The sequence below is a fragment of the Lathyrus oleraceus genome, chromosome 3 (genome assembly GCF_024323335.1).
Source record: "Lathyrus oleraceus cultivar Zhongwan6 chromosome 3, CAAS_Psat_ZW6_1.0, whole genome shotgun sequence".
NCBI classification, from domain to species: domain Eukaryota; kingdom Viridiplantae; phylum Streptophyta; class Magnoliopsida; order Fabales; family Fabaceae; genus Lathyrus; species Lathyrus oleraceus.
The window spans coordinates 510894493-510908422 of record NC_066581.1 but is presented as its reverse complement, the minus strand read 5'-3'; positions in this window follow the sequence as shown (position 1 = coordinate 510908422).

Sequence of the window (13930 nt, the reverse complement as noted above, 5' to 3'; positions counted from 1 at the left end):
GGATACCTTTTTTTGCCCAAGTCTCCTTTTCAGGTTTTCGACTTGCCGGGTGTACATTTTTCTTTTATATCCCTAATTTTTGCCCGAACCTTTCTTTTCTGTTTTTTTGGTTCGCCAGGATGCCCATTTTTGCCTGGACTATTTTATTCTTTTCGTCCAGCGGGTCTATTTACACGAAGTATTTTTTAACTGCGTCCGCATTCATAGGGGATGGAAAATCTTCGCCATCCATGGTCGTTAGCAACAAGGCTCCGCCCGAGAAAACCTTCTTGACCACGAACGGACCTTCATAATTCGGTGTCCATTTGCCCCTTCGATCGTTTTGAGGAGGAAGGATCCTTTTCAGCACCATATCACCCACGTGATATACCCGAGGTCGTACCTTTTTGTCAAAAGCACGCTTCATCCGTTGCTGGTACAACTGCCCATGACAGATGGCTGCCAGCCTATTTTCTTCAATCAGGCTTAACTCTTCGCACCGGGTCCTTACCCATTCCGCCTCTTGCAGCTTCATGTCCATCAGGACTCTCAAAGAGGGAATTTGAACCTCAACCGGTAGCACGACTTCCATTCCTTATACCAGCTTAGAAAGGCTCTGCCCCAGTAGGCACACATCGAGGTTCGATACCCAGGATACCAGCTTCCTACTCAATCACACCGTCGGTGCCTTCAAACGTTATCCGGGCAACAAAAGCTTATTCACCTTAACCTCCCCATCAGACATCAGAATCCGTTCGGATTCAGGGTCAGGCCCCTCCTCCGGGATCGGTTCCTCACAATCTTTCGATCAGAGCACCTCGAGATGTCCTCATCAGGGAACTCAAACTTCCTTGGTTGATAATCTTCCACGGGTTGCTGAGCGAAGTAATCAGGCCATACACTCCCCTTTATTGCTTTCTGAGAGGTATATCGAATACCGTATTCAATCAAAATCATTGGCCCTTTCGCAACCCGTCCGGTCATTGCTGACTTCTCAGATATGTACTTGATCAGATCCATCTCGAAATCCACAAAGTGGTATGAACCAGCACACACTGTCTCAGTCGGCGAGCAGCCTATGCCAAAGTACATCAAGTTTTTCCGAACAGTGAGTGTATTGTTTCACAGTCGGTAAACTTTTTGCTAAGGTAAATTGCATGCTCTTTTCGACAAGACTCGTCATGCTGACCCACTTCACCTCGTAGACCCCTCGAAGGCTGTCAAGTATAGATTTAACAGTCTCTCTCCATAGGGAGACAACAGAACCAGAGGTTCCTGCAACTTATCCTTTTATTTTTCAATGCCCCTTGGCAATCCTTATTTCACCTGACCGTTTGATCTTTTTTTTTTTTTGAATGGGTTCCCACGTGGCTGTTAAAGGAGATGTGAACCATGACATGTAGTTCAATCTACCTAATAGACCACGAACCTCTTTTTTTCTCGGTTCAGGCATTTCTTGTTTTTTTTTTCTTTCTTTTTTTTTTTTTTTTTTTTTTAAGCAGGATCAACCTCGATTCCTCTCTTACAATGAACCCCAACATCTTACCGGACCGCACTCTGATAGTGCACTTTATCTGAATTCAACCTCAGTTTGAATTATCTCAATCGGTCAAACGACTTGCCCCGGTCTGCCAGATGCCCCTCTTCTGGTTTGCCAAATGCCCCTCTTCTGCTTGGGACTTTGTTATCATGTCATCCACATAGAATTCATTTTCATGATGAATCATATCATGGAACAAAGTCACCATGGCTCTCTGATACATGCACTGGCGTTCCGCTTCTCTAGAGGACAGTCTTCTCTCCATGGTAGCCTGTGCACAACGACACCGGTATCCGACCCTGGCATATCCTGACATGACCAGGTGAAGGTATCCACATGCTCTTTCAACAGGGCTACCATTCTGTTCTCGACTCGCCTCTGAAGCGGCCCCAATTTTTACATTCTCCCTGACCTCGGCGGTGCTTGGAATAATGATCTTGACTCGCTCCTCATGCGGCTGAATCACCTTCTCCTCTTATTTCAACAACCTGGCTAGTTCCGGCAGATCACCATCTTCTTCGCCTTCTTCTTCAGCATGATAGATCGGATTGTCGAAGTCATATGAGGTGTAACCAAATTGTTATCAATGAGATCCGGAGAATTACTTTTCGAAGTCGGAACGAGACGAATCAAAAAAAGGGGGAAAAATGAAAACAATCATTGTCATTTTTATTTGTTTTTAAACTGCAAAAATAAATGAAAAACAGGGAACACCGCTTTTAATTGAAAAACATCCATTTATTTATGATGCGAAATGTTGCAAAATGAAACACATGAGGTGGCCCTTACAATGGACCATTACGTGTCGGGCAACACGTATGGCTTTCATGCAAATAAAACTGAAAAACAGAAATCATTACTCTTCGAGCAGAGTGACAGTGATGATCTTTTTTAGGCCTTCCAGCTTCCTGGTACGCACGGCTTTATCCAACCATCAAACCCGCAGTCACTGTTGATCTCTCCACCCATTGCACAGGCGTGATCCGAATCTACAGCAATTGCACTCACCATCGCCTGACCATGCGCCGGCATGGGATTAGCATTAACATTTGGAGACGGTGCAAAATTGATGGCTTTGGAGTCTACCAGATCCTGGACAACATGCTTGAATGCCCTACAGCCCTCAATGTTACGCCTCGGCGTTCCAGAATGGAATTCACACTGGGCGTTCTCATTATAATTGGGCGGTCTCTGATCTGATCTCAACGGAACCATCATCCTTGGCTGAACCAACCCAAGATCCATCAATTTCTTAAACAGAACAACATATGTCACGGGCGGCTTATCAAAATGACGATCAATCCCTTTACCCCTCGCTTGGTACCCGGCTCTCTGTTGAGGTGGCTGACGTTGCTGTCGTACTGACTGATTACCGGCAGGGGTGGTTACCGCAGCAGTGTGCTGGTAGTAACGATCCCTACCATGTCCTCTCTGGTCATACACAGCACTCGATTCACCTTCATTCTTCCTTTGGCCATTTCCGAAGGGCTTCTTCGACCCTGATGACGAAGCATTACCACTCTGGATCTTCCCCATTCTCAGCCAACTTTCAATTCTCTCCCCAGCCACCACAATGTCAGCAAAGTTGGTGACGGGACAACCCACCATTCTCTCAGCAAAAACCCCCTGCAGGGTACCCATGAAGAGATCAGACATCTCTCTGTCCACCAGTGGAGGTTGAACTCTGGCAGCCAACTCCCTCCACCTTTGCGCATACTCTTTAAACCCTTCACTTGACTTCTGAGACATACCCTGCAGCTGGGTACGACTAGGAGCCATGTCAGCATTGAATTGGTACTGTTTAAAGAAGGCATCGCCAAGATCCTGCCAGCTTTTGATATCAGAAGATTTCAGCTTGGTATACCATTCCAAGGATCCTCGAGACAGACTGTCTTGGAAGAAGTACATCCAAAGCTTTTGATTTGTAGTGTATGCAGAGATCTTGCGGACAAAGGCTTGAAGGTGAGTTTCTGGGCAGGAACTTCCATTATATTTGTCAAATGAGGGCGCTTTAAACTTCTGTGGGATCACAACCCCCTCGACTAGCCCCATATTTGACATGTTGACAACCCCAGGAGTGGCATAGCTTTCAAGAGCTCTGATCTTTTCTGCCAGCAATTTGATCTCCTTGTTCTGTGGTTGGGCACCATACTGACCAAAAGGTTCGTTATGCATCGAGAACTGATCGGCCTCTCTGTCTTCCTCTCTATCATCTTCCACCCCGAAGAAAGGCGGGAACAGACTGTCCTTCATATTCTGACCAGGTTGACCACCTGTGGCAGCGCCAAACCCACCAGCATTATTATTTACCATACCCACAGTTGCTCTCTTTCCACCTTCTCGAGAACCACCCAGCCCCTGGTTGGAGACACCATCCAGGTTAACACCGCTGTTAGCAGCTGAAGCCCACTCGAGCTTTTCAACTTTGTCAGCCAAAGCTTTCTGACCAACTGCAAAACCCTGCATGATGTTGATCAGCTCATTCATTTTATCTTTCAGCTCGAGAACGTCTGTATTTGGGAGATCCATCAGTCTTGGAGTATTGCGTCGAGTGAAGTATCTGTGCGGGCGTGTTGAGTGCAAAGGTACGACTCTGCGAGCACGAGCAATGATTCCTGAAACAATCACGCACGTTAGAACTGATACCTACAAAACAACAAACAGGTTAATATGCATGAATGCAACGTATATCCATATGAGGAAGATTCTGTACTTTGATCCTGGTTTCATCGAGACAGATAACATTTTGACATCCGCATTCTGAAATTCAAGATGTCTCTCAACCAGATTCTCAATCAATAATACTCCTCGTATGGCTAGACATAGGTTCGATCCAGACGAGTGCAAAATGAGAATGATGCAGATGTATGAATGCAATGCACTGGGCCATCCTCCAAGTCATCTGAACATCTGTTGCACTGAGTTACAACCTCTGATCTGACCACAACCATCTGAAGGGATATGTAACCACAAATCCACCTCAAGGGTTCCGAAATAAACGGAGTTGAACGTTACATCATCATCATCATCACGGAGATCCACTGAACAGATAACCACAATCCTTTGAATCGGCCCGGGGAATCCTGAAATAAACGGATCCCCACTGATAAATAACTCGGACAGCATTTCGGCGTCTCAGCAATAAATGCCCATGAATCCGACTTATAAATATGACTCTGATCAACGGAACCAAAAGTCACCATCAAAGTCACCATCTGTACCTATGATAAAGATCATTCCCTCCCCACTCACGGGTGTCATCTAGGCCAGGGTAAGGTCGAGAGAAATGCAGCATAAATAACCTTTCGCAGAATACCATCATATACACACCCGAAGTATGTAACGATAATATCCCACCAGGGTCTGAACTGCTCGTGATATCAATGTTCCGCTAAGTGGCGCATACCACCCGCTTCCCATGAATCACTTTATTCCTAGGTTTCCTAGATTGCACTCATAGCCTGGGTATTGGGCCTTTTACCTCGAGTAACTCCCACCCCAAACAGAGAGATCACAGCACAACCAGCAGATGAATATGAATGAATGCAAACATTAATGCAAACAATAAATGCAAACAATAAACAATGAATGCAATAAATAACAGCACAAAGCAACCAAAACCCCAACCTAGAGCGCTAGGAGAGACTCGCTTAGGGAAGATGGACCAGCAGTAGGTCAACTTCTATAGTCCCCAGCATAGTCGCCAGCTGTCGCATCCGCGAAAAACAACCGGCGGGCTAAAACAAAACAACACAGAGCCGCCACCGTGCGTTATTTATCCCAAAAGAGGGAAAGGAAACGCTCAGAGTAAACCTGGAAAAAGCATGGTCTCGCGACCAAAGAGAAAGGGTACGGGAGTCGGTTACGCAAGGGGAAGGTATTAGCACCCCTCACGTCCGTCGTACTCGACGGGATCCACGCTCTAAAAGAAAGAAAAGGTTGCTAAAACAAAACATCACACACACACACACTGAAAACAACACAAGTGGGGTAAAGGAAGAGAGGGCTCGCTAGGACATCGCGTCATATGCCTACGTATCTCGTCTGGAACGAGAATCAGAGCTGCCGTAGTTCGGCTCACGCACGCCAAACTAGACACATACAAACACAGGCAAACTTGAAACCCGAACGCCAATCGCTGGACTTACATCGGCTTCCGAACCAAACAAACACAATCAGGATACGGACAGCCAATCGCTGGGCTTACATCCATATCCTGACACACAAGAACAAACAAGCAAACACACACAAAAAGAAAAAAAAGTGCCCGGAGAGACCTCGCACGGTCTCCTGCCTACGTACCTCATCTGGTATGAGGATCAGGGCGACGTAGTTCCCCCGAAAGGGAAAGAAATTCTAGCCAGAAACCAAGGGGAGACACACTACTAGGGAGTTGTACTCGAGCCTAGTGTTATCATGCATCATTGCCCTATGTTATGGTTTCTACCTACTTGCACAACAGCAAGCTAATCCTATCCAGGAAGAAAGCAAGCATGCAAGCATAAACAAAGCAAAGCAAACATTCCACGTAGCACACACTATATCCAGTCAAGTGGGCTCAAACAAAGGGTTCGACTGCCAAGGCAAGTCATCTGTACAAAGGTAGTGTTAGCTCTTAACCCTGACATTGAGAGTCAGGGTGAAGCCAGATGAAAGGTGAGTGAAGATTAGACTTCACAGCTCTTATCCCTGTCCAGGGAGAGCTTCAGACAAAGGAGCGTGGGTCCAGAATGGAGGGACCCTTCTACACTCAAGACTCTGACACAACTGTACAAAGTACAAGATCTTGGGTTTGTGTCCCAATGCATCAACACAGTGGTGTGAGCAGGGGGACGACTCAACAAGAATAGCAGGGGCTGGATTGCACATCCCTTGGGTTCTGCCAATTGCCTTAATCAAGGACTTTACCTGCTTGGGGACAAAATTAAACAATCACAAACATCGCCTCTTAAGGAGGACTTCAGACAGTTGCCTGGCCAAGTAACAGGCCAGGTCTTCCAGACTACATGGAGAATAGAAATTCTACCTTAATTGGTTTAAAAACCAAGCAACAGCAAGCAATTTCTCAAGGAACTGTAAGCAACTTAATGTACCTGAAATCAATCAAGTATCATCAGTACTCAGACAAACCAACAGTAAACAACAAAAGTCAAACAGTCAATTTGTACAGTCAAACACAAGTTAATGCACACAAGTGCAAGCCATGAGCTCAAACTCAAGCATCAAACCCTACAACACAAAGCCAATGTTAGTTTACAATATCAAACAAACTCAATTCACAACTTGCATTGTTCTCCTTAAGGCATTTGCATCTCAAACCTGAAAATCCAAACCAACCATGAGAAACAAGACCACTAGGCCAAGCCTAGGGTCCAAAGGAGATGAAAAATCCAAAACAGCAAGTGAAAATTATCCACAATCACAATAAAACAAATTAAAAACAAATGCAATTGGTCCCATGCTCATATCAATCACCATTATCATTTTATGCACAAAATAGCATCCAACATGCAATTTGCAACTCCAAATGACCAAACAGAAAGATCTCAATTAAATCCATATCAAAACAATTCAATTAATTCCACAAAAATTCAAGTCTAAAAAAAACATATCCAATGAATAGCACATCAAATTTCAGCTCATTTGGATCAATGAAAGTATGGAAATTAAATTCATAAAGTTCAGACAAATTCAAGCAAGCCAACACAAGGCATCAAAACAACCATTAACTTCCAAAAATCATAAACCAGTGACAATACATGATAAATGAATGGGATCAAAACCATAATGACCTATAATGTGTCTACAATGCTCATACCAAATTTCACACTCATACAATCAATGATCAGAATTTCACAAATCAAATGGTAACATGTGTCACAAAAAATCACCAAAATGACCAAACAGAGGAGAAAATTCCAATCAATTAGGAAATGCCATCAATAAATCCAGAAAAATTCTCATGTATTTTCAACATACCAATGCTCAAACATGCAAAAAATTGGCTCAATTCAACATCCCTAAGCAAGGCAAATAAAATCATGAAATTCATCAAGCTTGGTGTGACACAAATTGTCACACCTCCATTCAAAAATTCATATCTCAACATCCAGGGATCCGAAAATTTCAAACCATATATCAAAATCATCATCAAAGAGTCCAGAATATGCACAAAACATTTCATCCATTTCTTTGAAAGCATCATCATTTTATGAAAGATATGGCAAAGCATGTACAAATGTGACACATTCAATCAATCTCTAAGCAATTTAATTTTCCACATGTGCACAAAAATAATAAAAATCATCATTAAAATCTACACATCACAAGGAGCATGGTGAAAAAAACCTCACTCAATTTGGATAAAAAATGAATCATCTATGAATTTTTGAAGATCAAGCATCAAAAAATGAAATGAAATGAAAAAGAAATAAGAAATAATCAAATTAATTCTGATAATGGCACTCTTGTAATTTTTAAACGCCAGACCAAAACGGCGTCGTTCCAAATTAAAGCCATGGCGCGTTTTCATTGGACAGTGGTAGCGGGAAACACATATTCAAAAGCAGGCAAGGGAAATGAATATCTAACGCGCATTTGGACGAGTTCATCACCAAGAACATCAACAAATTTTCCAGAAAATGAAGAACATCAAATCTCAACCAAAATCTACAAACTCTATATCAAAAGAACCGTCTCAACTAGCACATCACGAATATGTCATTGATTTAACCTAACTCTAAGCATAGCAACGGGATCGATCAAAAATAGAAGTGCACATCAAACTTCAATTCACGATTACTCTCTCAATACTCAACCAAATGGAAAACCACAAGCATCATGTTAACCTACATTGAAAGACCTACAAAACGCATATCATGATTTGAGCAATGGAGAGTTTCGAAGAATTACCTCTTGGAGAATGCAGTGCTGAATTCTTGCTTTTCCAGATGTAATAAGGCGAAACAGATGAAGATTAATGGCAAGGAAGTTGATTGGAGTGATCCGCTTGGCTCGAAACAGCTCCAAGTGCAAGAATCATGAAGATGCCATTGTTGTGCAAGCTTTGGACAGTTGGAATTCTTGAAGTTTTTGTCGTGGATTCAGCAAAACAGTTCTTCCTCAAGGCTTTTGGAGCATGGATCCACGAAGAATGAAGCAAATTGATGAAGATTTGGTGAAGAAATGTTGAAAAATGATTGATGAAGTTTTGGAGAATTTGAGAGAATTGGAGGGAAATTCAGTTATGAATCTTGGAGAATGTGATTGTCATTAGCAATTCTGTTACAGTTAACAACTTATACCAATTCCTTAATCAACTTCTTAATCTCCATTATCAAAATTGGCTTGATTAGTGTTAATGCCACTTTAAGTGCAAGGGCAAAAATGACCTTTCCAAATTAAGCCATGTGACAGCAAAAACCAGTTGGAGCAAGTTCCATTTGGTATTTGTGAAGTGTTGGAAGTGGTCTCATGTGCATTGGCCTTGTATTTCTCAATTTCACATGTTCATGCCAAAAATGCTAAATAGTCCACTTGAAATTTGACTTTTTGCCTTGACCATTTTTGATGAATTTTGATTATGCAACATGAAAGTACATGTGAAATGGGGTTTGCTCAAAGAAAGATCACCCAAATTGGACATTCCATGTGAAAGTTATGCCACTTTGAATTTAGGCATTTTTGGAAAATGAATGGACCATAACTTGTCAACCATACATGAGAAACTCAAGTTCTTGGACTTTTTGGAAAGGTGAGAGCAAAATCTACAACTTTCATGTTGATCAAAAATCCATTTGAAGCTTGTATGATGAAGTAATTTTGAGATGAAAAACTTTCCATTTTTGGAAACTTCCATTACAAGTCACTTTCTATTTTTGGCAACTTTTTGTCTGACTTTATTTTCTTCATTCTTGATGTTTGAAATATCAAATGAAACTTGTTTCAACATGAATGAAGTGTCTCCAACCCTCTCCTACCTCAAAATCCATAAAATCAAGCACAGTTGACCACAGTTGACTTTTCTAATTAATAGATGAATTTGGCTGTGCACTGATCAAGCTGAGCCTCAAACCTCTGATGAAATGGCTCAATGATGAAACCCTAGCTTCCATAAGCTCAATATAATCACATGATGATCCCCATATCCACTGTAGACCCCATCTCCTTGACAAGCCCTGATTGGCCCAATGCAACTGATTAGGGTTGACCAGTGGTCAAAACCCTAATCTCAAGGTGCCTGATCAATCTCTTGAATCTTCTGGATAATAACAAAACCATGATGATGATGATGTATCATTTCAACCAAGATGAAGACCAATCTCCTTGAGAAATCATGAAACCCTAATTCGAATCACACACCCTCAGATGGCTAATGATCCAGTCCATTCAATCAATGAAACCCTCAGCTTGAATCCCAACCTCTTATCTTCTGACCAAGACTTTTGAGGGATGACTTGCACAATGTAACCACATGATATGCAAATATGCAATGCCTAATGACCTAAGAAATGCAATGTAATATGTTAAGCTAGTCCCCAGAGAGGAGGGCAAATTTTGAGGTGTTACACCGAGGCTCTGACTGGGGAGAGAACGGCGCTGCCAACCTGTTGTTGGGGGAAGTGATAGTGGTTCTGGAAACCATAATCTACGAGAGATGACTCAGCAGGGGGGAGCAAACACCGATACGGTACCGAGGTTATGCTTCAAGGAAAGAGATCATCGATCTAGGATTGAAATCCTCGATCTGGCATCGAACTCCGAGGAGCAGCTGCTTCTGCTGGGAAGATACAGTCTGGCACTGTCAACTCCACTGGGGATATACAGTCTGGCACTGTTAACTCCGCTGGGGATATACAGTCTGGCACTGTTAACTCCGCTAGGGATATACAGTCTGGAACAACCGCTTGGGGAGTATAGTAGTGAGAACCTGCTAGGGATTGAAGAATCTGATGCTTGGACCAGCTCTGCAGGGATAAGACACCGGATTCGTCTGTTGGCGAATTCACTGGGGAAGATATTCACAATCATCTACAGGGGATTTTAAGGAAATGCCCCGAGGGTGCCTATTCTGAATAGATGATCCAAAGTACTTAAAATTTACAGCAATTTTAAATGTTCATCGAGCATGTACCTGTAAAGCTCTTATGTTTCATGATGCAATGTTTATCAAAAATTCGGACGTCATTTTTGCAAACAAAACAGTAAAATGACAATGAACACAGAGATGTACTGAATCACATGATTTTATTGATTGAATAGCCTCTGAATAGGCATTTACATCAGGAAGCAATCCCTGGAAAGAGGTAATCGCACGAAAGATAAAAATGGAAATTAATCTAATGGCAATGTGAAATGGATTTCTATTGAGTTCCAATTCTGCTATGACCCGCTCGTCTTCAAGATCTTCCAGATGATCAGCCTCCTGAAAAGGTGATTAGATTGTTTTCTTCCTTTTGAAAGTTTCCAGTCATCGACATGAGATTCAGAACTAACTCAGAACGCAGTCATTCGCTTAATCCCTAACTTTTGCCTGGATCGCCCTTTCGGGTTTTCAATCCACCGGGATACCCATTTTTGCCTAAGTTGCCTTTTCAGGTTTTCAACTTACCGGGTGTACAATCTTTTAGTTTTAGTCCCTAACTTTTGCCCGAACCTTTTCATTTTCTTGGTTCGTCAGGATGCCCATTTTTGCCTGGACTGTTCTTTTTAGTGTCCAGCGGGTCTATCTTATGCGAAGTATTTTTTAACTGCGTCTGAGTTTACCGGGGAAGTGAAGTCTTCACCATCCATCGTTGCAAGCATTAAGGCCCCACCATCAAAAACCTTGGTGACGATATACGATCCCTCATAGTTGGGAGTCCACTTGCCCCTGTGATCTGTTTGAGGAGGAAGGATCATTTTCAACACTAAATCTCCGACTTGGAAACAACGAGGACGCACTTTCTGGTCAAAGGCTCTCTTCATCCGACTCTGATACAACTGCCCATGACAAATGGCAGCCATTCGCTTCTCTTCGATAAGACTCAACTCATTGAACCTTGTCTGAATCCATTCAGCTTCATCTAACTTGACATCCAACAGGACTCTTAGAGAAGGAATCTCCACTTCAACAGGTAGGACTGCTTCCATACCATACACAAGGGAGTAAGGGGTTGCCCCGGTCGATGTACGTACTGAAGTGCGGTACCCATGCAAGGCGAAGGGTAGCATCTCATGCCAATCTCTGTACATAACGACCATCTTCTGCACAATCTTCTTTATGTTCTTATTTGCCGCTTCAACAGCACCGTTCATCTTAGGGCGGTAGGGGGGAGAATTGTGATGCTGAATGTTGAAGTTCTGGCACAACTCCTTCATCATTTTGTTATTGAGATTGGAACCATTATCAGTAATGATTCTCTCGGGAATCCCATAGCGACAAATGATTTCTTTCTTGATGAAACGAGCAACCACATGTCTGGTGACATTCGCGAACGACGCTGCTTCGACCCATTTGGTGAAATAGTCGATGGCAACAAGGATGAAGCGATGCCCATTGGAAGCAGTCGGCTCAATCTTTCCAATCATGTCAATGCCCCACATTGCAAACGGCCACGGCGAAGACATCACATTCAGAGGATTCGGAGGTACATGCACCTTATCAGCATAAATCTGGCATTTATGACACTTTCGGGCATACTTGAAACAATCTGATTCCATGGTCATCCAATAATAACCCGCCCTCAACAATTTCTTAGCCATTGCATGTCCGCTGGCATGAGTACCGAAGGAACCTTCATGAACTTCCTGCATTAACATGTCCGCCTCGTGTCTGTCCACGCATTTGAGCAAAACCATGTCGAAGTTCCTCTTATACAGCACATCGTCTTTGTTCAAGAAGAAACTGCCTGCCAATCTTCTCAAAGTTTTTCTGTCATTGTTGGATGCCCCTGCAGGGTACTCTTGATTCTTCAGAAAACACTTGATATCGTGATACCAGGGCTTGTCATCGACTACCAGTTCAGCAGCAAACACATACGCGGCCCTATCAAGGCGCATAACATCGATCCTAGGAGCATGGTTCCACCGACCCACCTTGATCATGGAGGATAGAGTAGCAAGAGCATCTGCCATCTGGTTCTCATCACGAGGTATATGATACAACTTTACTGTTGTGAAGAAAGTCAACAGTCTTCTCGTGTAATCTCTGTAGGGGACCAGAGTGGGCTGGAGAGTATTCCAATCACCATTCACTTGATTGATCACCAGAGCTGAATCTCCGAATATGTCCAGAGTCTTGATTCTCAAATCAATGGCTTGCTCAATACCCAAGATACAGGCCTCGTACTCAGCTTCATTATTGGTGCACTCGAAAGTCAGACGAGCGGTGAAAGGCATGTGGGCACCTTTCGGAGTAGTAATGACAGCACCAATTCCACTTCCTCTGGCATTGACAGCCCCATCAAACGTTAAAATCCACTTTTCATTTGGATCAGGTCCCTCCCCAACAACTGGCTCTTCACAGTCTTTCATCTTGAGGAACATGATGTCTTCATCTGGGAAATCAAACTTCATCGGCTCGTAATCTTCAATCGGTTGTTGAGAAAGATAGTCTGACAGAATACTCCCCTTGATGGCTTTCTGGGATGTATACTGGATATCATACTCTGTCAGTACCATTTGCCAACGAGCAACCCTTCCGGTGAGAGCTGACTTCTCGAATATATACTTGACTGGATCCATCTTGGAGATCAGTAAGGTTGTGTGAGTCAGCATGTATTGTCTCAATTGCTTAGCAGCCCATGCAAGTGCACAACATGTCTTCTCAAGCATTGAGTATCTCGACTCGCAGTCTGTGAATTTTTTACTCAGGTAGTAGATGGCATGCTCTTTTCTACCTGTCTCGTCGTGTTGACCGAGAACACAACCCATGGAATTGTCGAATACTGTCAAGTACATAATCAGCGGCCTCCCTGGGACTGGAGGCATGAGGATAGGGGGATTCTGCAAATACTCTTTTATCTTTTCAAAAGCCCTTTGACAATCGTCATTCCACCTGATAGCCTGATCTTTCCTCAGCAATTTGAAAATCGGCTCACACGTGGCTGTTAGGTGAGAGATGAACCTTGCAATGTAGTTCAACCTCCCTAAGAAACCACGGACTTGTTTTTCTGTTCTCGGCTCAGGCATTTCTTGTATCGCTTTCACTTTGTCAGGATCCACCTCAATCCCTTTTCCGCTAACAATAAAACCCAGCAATTTTCCAGATCTCACCCCAAAAGTGCACTTGTTCGGATTAAGCCTCAGCTTGAATTTCCTTAACCGTTCAAACAATTTCTGCAGATTTACCAGATGTTCTTCTTCTGTCTGAGATTTGGCAATCATATCGTCCACATAAACCTCGATTTCATGATGAATCATATCATGGAA